At 44.2% G+C, this 13,437-nt stretch overlaps 1 pseudogene; it reads left to right on the top strand.

The window, feature by feature from the left end:
* Positions 1–7,524: 7,524 nt before the first annotated feature.
* LOC789738 (annexin A2-like) lies at positions 7,525–11,866 on the top strand (annotated as a pseudogene).
* Positions 11,867–13,437: the final 1,571 nt, after the last annotated feature.

Here is a 13,437-nt window from a genome sequence, read left to right as displayed (position 1 = left end):
CATAAAATCATCATGATGCACAGCAAAATAAGCTGCCTTGGCAAATGTTGATGGTGAACTGTTCAGCACTGTTCAAGGATGCACGGACTCTTGGTTAACAGACATTGGGTATTAAGGTTCCACTGTCAAGTCCAACAGAGAAGGCAATGGCACCCCACTCCAGTACTCTTGCCTGGAAAATCCCATGGATGGAGGAGCCTGGTAGGCTGCAGTCCTTGGTGTTGCTAAGAGTCGGGGACGACTGAGCAACTTCATTTTCACTTTTCACTTTCATGCATTGGAGAAGGAAATGGCAACCCACTCCAGTATTCTTGCCTGGAGAATCCTAGGGACAGAGGAGCCTAGTGGGCTGCCATCTATAGGATTGTACAGAGTCGGACACAACTGAAGTGATTCAGCAGCAGTCAAGTCCAAACTTAGGCAGAGACAGAAAGGCTTCAGGGAGCCTAATACTTGTCTGAGAGTCACAAGGTGGTAAGAGGGAGGGGTAGAACAACTTGGATTTCATGACTCCAACCCCAGGGGTTTTTCACGGCACCACGCTGTTTCTCTAGAAACAATAATTGTTCATTTAAAGACAGAGGGAATGATCCATTGAAGATTAATTTTGCTGTTTAGCAGGGTGACCCACTTAAAACCTAGCTTGGATTTTACTTTTTACCGCAAAACACATTGAATGTTTCCCTGGCTTATGTTTGGGTTAGAGAATAAAAGGTGAGGAAGGGAAATTATTCCTCCTCCATCACGAATAAAATGTCCTCTTTCTTCCCCGGCCTCTTGGTGGGGGTCTGGTCTCCCTTTCGATGTTACTATTTCCTATTGTTTTGAAAGCAGAAAGCCAGCAATGCTATCTAGGGTCAACGTGGTGAAGCTGCCGGGGGGGGCTCACTGTTTTGAGGGTCTGAATCCTTCCATCACTGCCCCAGTGTCCTACTGACCAGAAAGGGGGATAAAGGAGCTCTTTAATACATACAGTGCTGAAAAGGGAGGTGACGATGCCAGGTGTATGGCTGTGGATCCACATAAGAGGAAAATGGGATAAATAGTGGTTCTGCTTGGCAAGACCTGGGTTCCTGAACCCATTTCTGATCTGATTCCCCTGGCTGAAGTCCCAGTAGAAATAGCTCTTCTAGGAGGGACAGGACCAGAAGCATCAGGCCCTGGATACTAAGTGAGAGGCACCTGGAGCTGGCCTTGCAGTACAAAGAGTGGAGATATCCTTGTCTCCCAGCACAGTGGCTGCCATGTGCGGAGCTGGACTGGGCCTGGGGTTGGCATCACCACCAATGACCCAGAAACATCATTGGCCCTAGAGCACCAAAAGGCCATGAACGGAGCAAAGACAGCAGTGGTACTAGAAGGCAGGGTAGATCCCAGTGGTCTCCTAGTCAATGGGGAAGTTGGGCTGACTTTTTCCTCCAAAGAGTTGTGATTTTGAGGTTTGCATTTTGTGTAATAGTTCCTGGGGAGGCAGGTTCCCCAGGGGGAAGATAACTGGTATCACTTCCAATATGGCAGCAGGTGGGGAGGAAACAGGAAGTGGGGCAAGAGCCTGGGCCTCTTCTGACTTGACCTGAGGATGTAAGGGAGAGGGAACATCTTTGCACAAGAGTGTCGTCAAGCTCTCCAAAGCAGGTAGTCAAAGCCCCTAGGAGTTAAGAGAACATTAGCAATGTCCTCATTTTTCAGAAGGAAAAAAAAAAAAATCTAGCTTGCCTTCTTCTGAGTGACCCACAGTATTTCCTCAACAGCCCCAGGAAAGCAACGGCCTGAGCAAAGGAGATGAAATTTTTAAGTGTGAATTGCTTTTATATTCAGATGAAAACTACTAAACCCGGTTCGTGTTGTAAAATATAATAAAACATACAGAATATCTAATGACATGGAAAGATGTTCCCCACATAGGGCCTCATGAAAAAGCAGGTTCATTCCTGGATTTTCAGTGTGATCTCCTTTCATAGCACTAGGTAGATAGATCTCTGCCGAGGGAAAAGTCAGAAAGATGTATTCCAACATGCTCCCTGTGCTTACTCTTTGGTGCAATAATGGGTGCTTTTTATTTCTCCATTCTGTTTGTCTGCACTGTTTGAATATTTTTATGATAAATAGGTATTGCTTTTGTAGTAAGGAACAAGTGCAACATAGGTTTTTATTTTTAAAAACCAAGAGCAAATCTAAACAACAACAAGAAGTCCTGCCGCCTTTGTGTTCAGGACGGCGGAGATGGTGGAGCTCTTTCATCTTTTGGGGGTGTGAATGTCAGGGCTGGAGGACAATGACTCAAAGGTGGTGGGAACGCAGCCTGCGGAACAAGTTTCAAACAGGAAAGCTCTTGTGGGTGACCCCTGAGGTCAGCTGCAGAGCTTACTGCAGATTCCACAAAGAGAGAAAGAGGATCCAAAAAGGCATGGGGTGGGGTCGGTTGGGCAGGCGTGGCCCAGTTTAAACAAAACAGCTTTGATGTGGGTCCCAGTGGGCTGGCACGGGAAAGAGGGGGCCTGCTTTCTGCCCCAGCCATCAGGGAGTCATAAACATCTATCTCCAGAGGGAAGATCCATCAGCTTTGCATCAACCACAAAGGAAAGATTTACAGGTAATTTTCCCCTCCCAGTACAGAAATATGATCAAGCATATGCTTGGAAGGTTTCTGTTTTTCTCTTTCTCACACTGTAAATAGAGATGCTTTGTTTTTTTCTCATTCCTGGTGATGTTTATAATGAGTTTTACAGACACAGAGTGATGTTTGGTGCTGACAATGTGCTTTCCTTACATCCATCAGGAGGGTGAGGCATATGGACTCTGCTGTTCCCCACTCTTGAGATGATGGGGAGCAGCTGAGGTGCAGGGTTCTGGGTGTGCTGGAGATCTATCTGCTGGCCCAAAATTCCTACAGAGCACACAGTCTGTCCTTCTAGGCCCAGGCAACACGACCTCAGGGAGGTGTGGCTCATGGGGGTGGGAGGGGGGAGAAATACACCTGGCCCCATATTGTGGATCAGTTACCTAAAGGAATACCTTGGGAGGTGATGGGGTTCATTTTAAGTCCAAACCTCTTGAAAGCCCTTTCATTAAGCAGTGGAGCACCAAGACCTTGACGTGGAGACAAACATTTGTTGGTTCAGATCCATGCTCTGCTGTAGACTGGTTGTGTGATCTTAGAAAGTGTAAGAAGTTTCCTGGAAACTTTAAAAAAAATTGATCTACAATAGATTTATAGTGTTGTGTTAGTTGTAAAATCTCAGAAATGTATCTCGGGGGAATCCAGTTGTTTATGTCTCATCAGACCAAGAGGCAAGTGATAGATAAGAAGTGATTTATTAGAATAGGATGCTTGTGAGGCTTACAAGCAGGTGGCACAGAAGTACCTTGCCAAGAACTTAGTGGGCTACACTTCTATAATCAAAGGACATGGGGAGGGGAAGAAGACAGCTTCTTCCTCCTTGCGTAGATGTCACGCTTCCATCATCAACTCCTCCTCCATGGCAGGTGGTCAGGTTGGGATTGTCACAGCGCAATGGAAACAACCCAAAAGGCAGTAATGTATACTAAAGTATGGTAAAGCACCTCAGGTTTTAGTATAATGTCACTTTTGCTTATATTTTTGTCTTTAGTGTGAATAGAGGAGCATGTCCTAGGAATCAGTAACTTACTGACATCAGTGGGCAGGATGTAGCACTGTCTCGGGGGCATGTCTCATGTTTCCATTGCATGGGTTTGTTGCTAAGTAAGCCCGCTTGGTTTTGTGGTTAAGCAAACTTGCTTTGAGTGATGTTTAACTTAGAGGGCTCTCCCATACTTTTTTCTCTACTTACAATTCCCTAGTGAAATTAGCTATTTAATCACCTACTTTGTGTCTTTACTCTGTCCCTATCAGTTTCAAGTGTTCAGGTGTAGAGCAATGTAACACACACACACACACACACACACATGTGTATATGCATATATGTGTGCATGCATATATGTGTGTATATATGTATATGTGTATATATATATATATATATATATATATATATACTCTTTTTCAGATTCTTTTCCATTCTAGGTTATTACAAGATCTTGAATATAGTTCCCTGTGCTACAGAATAGGCCCTGTCATTTATCTATTTTATATATAGTTAGTGTGTATCTGCTGATCCCAAACTCCTAATTTATCTCCCCTTACCCTTTCCCCTTTGATAACCATAAGCTTGTCTTCTAAGTCTGTGAATCTCTTTTTGTTTTGTAAGTAAGTTCATCTGTATCATTTTTTTTAGATTCCGTATATAAACGATGTCATATGATGTTTGTCTTTCTCCCTCTGACTTACTTCACTTACTGCAGTATGATAATCTCTAGGTCCATCCTCGTTACTAAAAATGGCAGCATCTCATTCCTTTTCACGGCAGAGTAACACTCCATTTGGTAAATGTACCACAGCTTCTTTATCCATTCATCTACCAAAGACTTAACTTTCGACCTCTGTGCGCCAGGGATGCAGCCTTCTTGCACCGGGGGTGGTACAGAGTGTGCAAGCGAGAAGTCCTGGCAGCGCTTCGTGGAGGTGGTGCTGGTGGCTCCGGCACCCCAGAGTGAGGCGCTAGTAAGGCCACCTAAGCAGGACTTGCAAGGGGGTACAAACCCCACCTGAGCACCTACTCAGGAGAGAGTGCTGAGGTGTCTGTGCACCTCCCTCAGAACCTCATGGGTGAAAACATACAGGTCAGAGGCCATTACATATATATTTTTAATACTGTTTGCTAATGTGACGGGCAGAAAATGAAATCTTGTCATTTGAGTTGCATTAGCAACTTTGATTATTGTAAAATGTAACATTTATTAGCATGTTTATTGACCATTGATATTTCTCCCTTGCTCTTGACCTCTTCATGGTCTCCAATTTTTCCATTAGCCTCTCAGGCCAGTTAAATTTAACTGTGTGTTTTAATGTTCCCCAGGCTTCAAAAGAAGAGACACAGTTCAGAATAGCACTGACTTCCAGCTCAGTAGAAAAGCAACCTGGGGAGCCCCAGACTTCCCCTTCCCACAGGGAAATCAGAGCCTGTGTTCATTCCTTTCCCTCTAGACTCTTTTCAGGTTTAACAAAACAACAGGAGGTAGAAGAAATCAACAGTCAAGGACAAAAAATGCTGAAGAAAAAAGGCAAAACCACCACAGATCTTCAAGAAGGGAAAATGAGTTGCATGGAAGATGGGCCCGTTTTGTTGCCATGTGGCTCCCGGAGAAGAAAGCGATGGATTCCCGTCATTCTGCAGAAAGGGTAGGACCCCAGAGACAATTTCTTCCACCTTTTAAGTGTAAGCTATTTGTACCCCTCGCATCCAGCAAGGCATCAAGGAGTTTCCCTGGTGGCTTAAATGGTAAAGAATCTACCTGCAATGCAGAAGACCTGGGTTCAATCCCTGGGTTGGGAAGATCCCCTGGAGAAGGAAAGCAACCCACTCAGTGTTCTTGCCTGGAGACTCCCCATGGACAGAGGAGCCTGGCGGGCTACAGGCCACGGGGTCGCAGAGTCAGACACGACTGAGCGACTAAGCTCACACAGCACACAACACAAGGCGTCAGGAAACAACTCCAGCACAGTCAACAGCATTCTCAGGGCCCGACTCAACATTTTTAGAGAAAGGTCTTAAATTATTTTGTCATCAAAGCAAACTCAGTTCCGGCTCTCAACAGAGGATAGAAGAGCTGTGTGGCTACAGAGCTTTACCAAGGAGACCTCGGGTTTGAAGAATCCTGTAAAACAAAATGTCTGTTCCTCTCACCATTTCTTACCTTCAGAGAATTTCTGAGGCTTATGTAATGGAAGGTCAAGGGAATAAAAACTCACTCACTGTCTTCCCTTGGTTCGGTCAATATGATATGAGGGGTGGGTGGGAGAAGCCTCACCATTGTTCTTATTTTACCTTTTGCCCCACAAAGTCTTTGAAATTCCCAAATCTTTCAAAATTCTCCCAACCCAACATAGATGATCACTTTGGTGAACACTAGTGAAGTGGAAGTGAAGTGGAAGCGTTAGTCACTCAGTCAGGTACAGCTCTGCGATCCCATGGGCTGTAGCCTGCCAGGCTTCTCTGTCCATGGAATTCTCCAGGCAGTAGTACTCTCTAATAAATTAAGGTTGCAAGAAAGAAACCAGAATCCTTGGCTATTTTAGAAGCTTTCTGTAGCCTGTTTCCATGAGCTCTTGTTCCAGAAAATAATTAGCAGCAAATGGAAGTACTGCAGGGAAACCTGGGGAACACTGGGCGGTGTCCATGGACCATTAACGAGGAACAGTTTCTTGGAAAAATGGAGCCAGCATCTTGTACCAGGTACATTTTTCTGCTTGATTTCTGGTTGGGTGCTTGGAAGAGATAAAATTAAAATTTGGTTTTCCTAGAGCAGGAGAGTCCCTATCACTTAAGGAAGAAGGAATAGGATATTTCTGTGATCTTCTCTCTGCAGTCATGCCTGTTCAGCTGCTCCCCAAGCCACACTGTGTTGGGTCAAACAGTTTAGTGAATGTCTTTGTTGATTGTGGCTGCCATAACAAACAATGGGAATTGTGGCTTAAACAATGGGAATTTATTTTCTCACTATTATGGAGGCTAGAAGTCCAAGGTCAGAGTGCCAGCATGGTTGGGTTCCCATGAGAGCCCCCTTTCGTGTTTGATAGCCATCTTCTCACCGTGCCCCACTTGGAAGTGAGAGGTCGAGGGGAGAGACGGAGGAAGAGAGGGAGGTGGGGAGAGAGAGACAGAGAGAGAGAGCAGGAGAGTGGGGAGGGGAGGGAGAGAGAGAGAGAGACAGAGATAGAGGGAGGGAGGGAGGAAGAGAAGGAATGAGAGAGAGGAGGGAAGAAAGGAGAGAGGGAGGGAGAGAGAGATACAGAGACAGAGAGAGAGAGAGGGAGAGGGGGAGGGGAGGGAGACAGAGAGAGGGAGAGGGAGGAGGGAGGGCTTGATGTGTCTCTTCTTTAAGGGCACTAATCCCATCATGAGGCCCCACCCTCATGATCTCATTTAACCTAATTACCTCCCTAAGGCCCCACCTCCAAATACTAACACACTGGGGGTTAGGGCTTCAGCACGAATTCAACATGAAATTTTTTCAGGGATGGGACACAATTTCACAGTCCACAGCAGTGAAGTTGATGAAAACAGCGTTGAAGTCCTGATGTATCAATCATTCTCCTTTGGGGGCCTTGCTCCTCCTCCTGTCCTGTCTCTATGCCCACCATGTCTTGGCTCCCCACATGCAGGGTAAGCCCTGAGGGGGAAATACTCTTCGGTACCCTGCCAGCTGAGACAAGCAGCTGCAGTGGTGGCAGATCTCCTCATCATAAAAGCAATGTTGGCTCTAATTTTGTAAGTTGTCACTGTTTCTTTAGTATGCCTCATGGCCCACCATGGTTCTGTGCCTTGAACCAAGCCAGTCTCTCTGGTGAACAAGATGACCAGGTCCTCCAGCCCATCTTAGGAACCACTGGACCAGAAGAGAACAATTTTTTTTTCTTGGCAAATGATCAAGTAATACATATTAAACATTTTGTGTGCATATGTGCATGCTAAGTCACTTCAGTCATGTCTGACTCTGCAATCCTATAGACTGTAGCCTACCAGGCTCCTCTGTCCATGGGATTCTCCAGGCACGAATATCGGAATAGGTTGCCATGCACTCCTTCAGGGGATCTTGCCGACCCAGGGATCGAACCCATGTCTCTTCAGTCTCTGGCATTAGCAGGTGGGTTCTTTACCACTTTGGCACCACCTGGGTGACAAAAGGTTTTGTGGATCATAACTAATCAGTTCTGTCTTTGCACCATGATAGCAGCCATAGACAATATGTAAATGATTACAGTATGGCTGTTTTCCAATAAAACATTATTTACAAAAAAAAAAAAAAAATAGGCTTGGGCCAATCTGGCCCAAGGCTCCTAGTCTCCAACCTTGACTCCCTCTTACCCTCTCTCCTGCTCCCTCTCTGCTCCCTCCTTTCCAACACTGAACGGTTAAGTATTTGTTTGATTGTCTTCATCTCCTCTGTTCTCATGACTAGTGTCTTTGTCTCTGCCTTTAGATCTTTACATGTCTTCTGGTGGGAGTAGTTTGGATGGCCCCATATCTGAGTGAACCCATGATGGGATGGGAGCTGGCCCCCTTGTCTGTGTGAGACAAAGGCCAGTCAGATAGAACAGGGCAACGACTGTGTGGTTTTCTCTCTGCTTTGGACTATTTCAGGAACTTGGATGCCCTTTTCAGTGCATTCCATCCCTGGGAAGAATCCGGAACCCATAGATCAATGGCCATCAGTCTAGTCCTGGTTGCCAGGCACCTGTAGCTATGGTAATCTGCCAGATATCTCAATTTAGATCTTGATTTAAGAATCTCTGGGAGAGGAAGAAGATGACAGGTTTCTAACAAGCTAATTTACTCACTGAGCAAGATTAACCGTGGTGGCTGGACACCCCAGTCTCAGAAAGACATAGAGCCTTGCTCCACATGTCAGCCGAGCTCCTGAGGGGTCTGTTGAGTGATGAGCAATTTGACAGGTGTTACTTCTCCCATAAGGAACTTCACTCCTGGAGGTCCATCCATCACTGCTTCTAAGGTCCTAGGCACCATGGCCTTTGTACCTAGATGGCTCTCCCTGATCCCACCTCTGCCCTCCATGTCCACCATATTTCATCTCAATCAAGCAGAAAATGTGATCCTTTGAAACCAAAATGAAGCTTGATCTTTGCTCAAGATCCTGAGGCAGTTCCCCAGAGTAAAAGCCAAAGTCTTGACAAATACCTATAAGGTCCAGATGATCTGACAGCTTCTTCAACTCATTCCTCATTTTTGATTTTTAAATTTTACTTTATTTTTACAATATTGTGTTAGTTTCAGTTATACAGCAAAGTGATTCAGGTGAGATTTTTTTTTTCAGATTTTTTCCATTATAGATTATTACAAGATATTGAGTATAGTTCTCTGTGCTATACAGTAGGTTACCTATTTTATATATAGTAGTGTGTATATGTTAATCCCAAGTTCCTAATTTATTCCCCCCACCTTTTCCCTGTGTGTGTTAATCACTCATTCGGGTCCGACTCTTTGAGACCCAAGGACTATAGATCACTAGGCTCTTCTGTCCATGGGATTCTGGAGTGGGTAACCATTCCCTTCTACAGGGGATCTACCTGACCCAGAGGTCAAACCCTGATCTCTTGCATTGCAGGCAGACTCTTTACCACCTGAGCCATAAGGGAAGCCCTCCTTTTCCCTGTGGTAACCATAAATTTGTTTTCTAAGTCTGTGATGCTCTTTCTGTTTTGTAAATAAGTTCATTTGTATCATTTTTTTTAGAGTCTGCATATAAGTGATAGCATATGATATTTGTCTTCCTCTGTCTGACTTTGCCCGGTGTGATCGCCCCTAGGTCCATCCGTATTGCTGCAGATCCACCCACTGCTCTCGCAGCTTCATCACTCTCCTCGCTGCGGGCTCCACGGTGGCTACATTCTACCGCACAGTACTCACACTCATCAGTCAAGGCCTTTCCACCCTCTGCAAGATTCGGCCTTTGCTGCTTTCAGGTCTCTGTTCAAATATCACCTTGTCAGTGAAGCCTTCCCAACTCCTTTACTTAAAACAACACCCTCCCCTACTACTCTGTCACTCTCTGAGCCTCTCATCCTGATGTATTTTTCCCCAGTGCACTTATACTAACATACTGTATATTTCCTTATTTATCCATGTATTATCGCACTTGTCCACTAGAATGTAAAACTCCAGGAGGGCAAGGAAGTAATCTACTTGATTTAAAATTTTATCTCCAGGACCTACAACATTTAATTTAAGATTAAATTAGAACATTAAATTTAAAATTTTATCTCCAAGACCTGTTATTTTATACATAACGAGTCCATATACACATATATACATATGGGTGTCTATGTATATATATCTACATATATCTATAATATACATAGGGTTGGACAGAAAGTTCATTTGGGATTTTCCATATTATCTTACAGAAAAACGTGAATGAGCCTTTTGGCTAACTCAATATGTGTGTGTGTGTGTGTACATGTGTATATTTCGGTGAATGAGTGGGTGAATTCATGACTGATCAAAATAACCTGTGGATTTTCTCTATGTCCCATAAGTTTTTCTCTTAATAAATGGTTCACGTGCATGGATGCATCCTTTTTTAGGTAGATAGAAAGTCATTGGGACCATAAAAAACTATAGGATCATTAGTTCTGGTGAGAGAGGCAGAATAAATGACTTCCTATCCAAACAGGATCTAGTTTTTATTTTTATTTTTTTCAGGATCTAGCTTTGTTTGGAGATTGTAAATCCTGGATAAGGTTCTTTCATATAACTGTGCTTTTTTACACTGCACTATATTTTACCTTAATTCTTTGCTCACAGACATGAATAAAATACTTATTTTACAGCAATAGGGAGTGAGCTGGGTTAACCTTCCCCCAAGTATGCTTCATTGAACATTAAATCTAGAGAGTGCGCTCTGCATCTGGGGACACCGAGTGCACTGCACCCAGCCCAGTTTCTTTCAAAATGTCTACCATTCTTGAAATTCTGCCCAAGCTCACCTTATAGGGTGATCACTTCACACCTCCAAGTGCACATGAGTTAGTCAAAGCATACACCAACTTTCATGCTGAGTGGGATGCTCTGAACATTGAGACAACCATCAAGACCAAAGGTGTGGATGAGGTCACCATTGTCAACATCCTGACCAACCGCAGCAATGAACAGAGCCAGGATATCACCTTCGCCTACCAGTGAAGGACCAAGAAGGAACTTGCATCAGCACTGAAGTCAGCCTTGTCTCTGCCACCTGGAGGCGGTGATTTTGGGCCTATTGAAAATACCTGCTCTGTATGCTGCTCCTGAGCTGAATGCATCCATGAAGGGACTGGGGGTTGATGAGGACTCTCTCATTGAGATCATCTGCTTAAGGACCAACCAGGAGCTGCAGGAAATCAACAGAGTCTACATGGAAGTGTACAAGACCGGTCTGGAGAGGGACATTGTTTCTAACACATCTGGCGACTTCCACAAGCTGATGGTTGCCCTCACAAAGGGTGGAAGAGCAGAGAATGGCTCTGTTGTTGATTATGAACTGACTGACCAGGACTCCCGCTATCTCTATGATGCTGGTGTGAAGAGGAAAGAAACTAATGTTCCCTAGTGTATCAGCATCATGATTGAGTGGAGCGGGTGTCACTTCCTGAAAGTATTTGAAAGGTAGCAGAGCTACAGCCCTGATGACATGCTGGAGAGCATCAAGAAGGAGGTCAAAGGTGACCTGGAAAATGTTTTCCTGAACCTGGTCCAGTGCACTCAGAACAAGCCCCTGTATTTTGCTGACAGACTGTACGTCTCCATGAATGGCTAGGGCACTCGTGGTAAAGTCCTGATTAGAATCCCCCATAGTGGCATGGACATGTTGAAAATAAGATCTGATTTCAAGTAAAGTTCGGCAAGTCCCTGTACTACTACATTCAGCAAGACACCAAGAGCGACTACTAGAAAGCGCTGCTGAACCTGCGTGGTGGGGGTGACTGAACCCCACAACAGCCTGAGCATCCAGGGTGGCTGCTCCGTGCTCCAGCTAACAGTTCCACACAGTCGGCTTGGGCTAACAGCCCCTGTGCCCATCCTTGGGAGGGTGACGTTAGTGCTGCCTGCCCCACCCACTCTTTTGTTAGTTTAGTTGCCTCCACATCACCTGACTTTCCCATCTAGTCCCTCTTTATAGCCAAAGAAATGAACATGCCAAGGATTTGGAAGTGAAATCTATGATGTGAACACTGTGTCTCTTGAGTACTGTGTCATAAACAGATGAATAAACTGAATTTTTTTTTAATTTATTTATTTTTTAGTTGACGGATAATTGCTTTACAGAATTTTGTTGTTTTCTGTCAAACCTGAGCATGAGTCAGCCACAGGGACACATATCTCCCCTTCCTTCTGAACCTCCCTCCCATCTCCCTTCCCATCCCACCCCTCTAGATTGATACAGAGCCCCTGTTTGAGTTTCCTGAGACATACAGCAAATTCCTGTTGGTTATCTGTTTTATGTGTGGTAAGTTTCCATGTTACTGTCTCCATACTTCTCACCCTGTCCTCCCCTCTCCCCATGTCCATAAGTCTATTCTCTATGTCTGTTTCTCCATTGCTGCCCCACAGATAAACTCTTCAGTACCATTTTTCTAGATTCTGTATATATGCATTAGTATATGATATTTATCTTTCTCTTTATGACTTACTTCACTGTATAATAGGCTCTATGTTCATCCACCTCATTGGAACTTACTCAAATGCATTCCTTTTTATGGCTGAGTAGTATTCCATTGTGTATATATACCACAACTTCTCCATCCATTCATCTGTCGCTGGACATCTAGGTCGCTTCCATGTTCTAGCTGTTGTAAATAGTGCTGCAATGAACAATGGGATTGCATGTGTCTTTTTCATTTTTTGTGTCCTCAGGGTATATGCCTAGGAGTGGGATTGCTGGGTCATAGGGTTGTTTTATTCCTAATTTTTTAAGGCATCTCCATACCGTCATCCATAGTGGCTATATGTATTTACATTCCCACCAACAGTGCAAGAGCGTTCCCTTTTTTCCACACCCTCTCCAGCATTTATTGTTTGTAGGCTTTTTGATGAAGGCCATTCTGACTGGTGTGAGGTGAAATCTCATTGTAGTTTTGATTTCCATTTCTCTAATAATGAGCGATTTTGAGCATCTTTTCATGTGTTTGTTAGCCATCTGTATGTCTTCTTTGGAGAAATGTCTGTTTAGGTCTTTTTCTCACTTTTTGATTGGGTTGTTTGTTTTTCTGGTATTGAGTTGTATGAGTTGCTTATATATTTTGGAAATTAATCCTTTGTCAGTTGTTTCATTTGCTATTATTTTCCCCCATTCTGAGGGTTGTCTTTTCACCTTGCTTATAGTTTCCTTTGCTGTGCAAAAGTTTTTAAGTTTAATCAGGTCCTACTTGTGAATAAACTGAATTTTTACTTAAGAAAAAAAAAATCCAGAGAGCTGTTCTGTGGGAAAAGGGTACTCTTAACATGTATGTTTAGAAAGCCTCGAATTTGTCATAGATAATAATTATAAAAGCTAACATGGATTGTTGTTAAATTACCTGCAGATTACAAACTGCTCTCTTTGATCCTGTTCACTCTACCCATTAGCATATTAAAGGCTCTGACAAGTCCTGCATGAAAGAAACCTGCTTTTTTCAGCCCAGATCAGATCAGATCAGTCGCTCAGTCGTGTCCGACTCTTTGCGACCCCATGAATCGCAGCATGCCAGGCCTCCCTGTCCCTCACCAACTCCCGGAGTTCACTCAGACTCACGTCCATCGAGTCGGTGATGCCATCCAGCCATCTCATCCTCTGTCGTCCCCTTGTCCTCCTGCCCCCAATCCC

This window comes from Bos taurus, chromosome 22, assembly GCF_002263795.3.
Source record: "Bos taurus isolate L1 Dominette 01449 registration number 42190680 breed Hereford chromosome 22, ARS-UCD2.0, whole genome shotgun sequence".
Classification (NCBI taxonomy): Eukaryota; Metazoa; Chordata; class Mammalia; order Artiodactyla; family Bovidae; genus Bos; species Bos taurus.
Note: the sequence above shows the minus strand (reverse complement) of the source record. Positions and strands in the feature narration are given on the sequence as shown.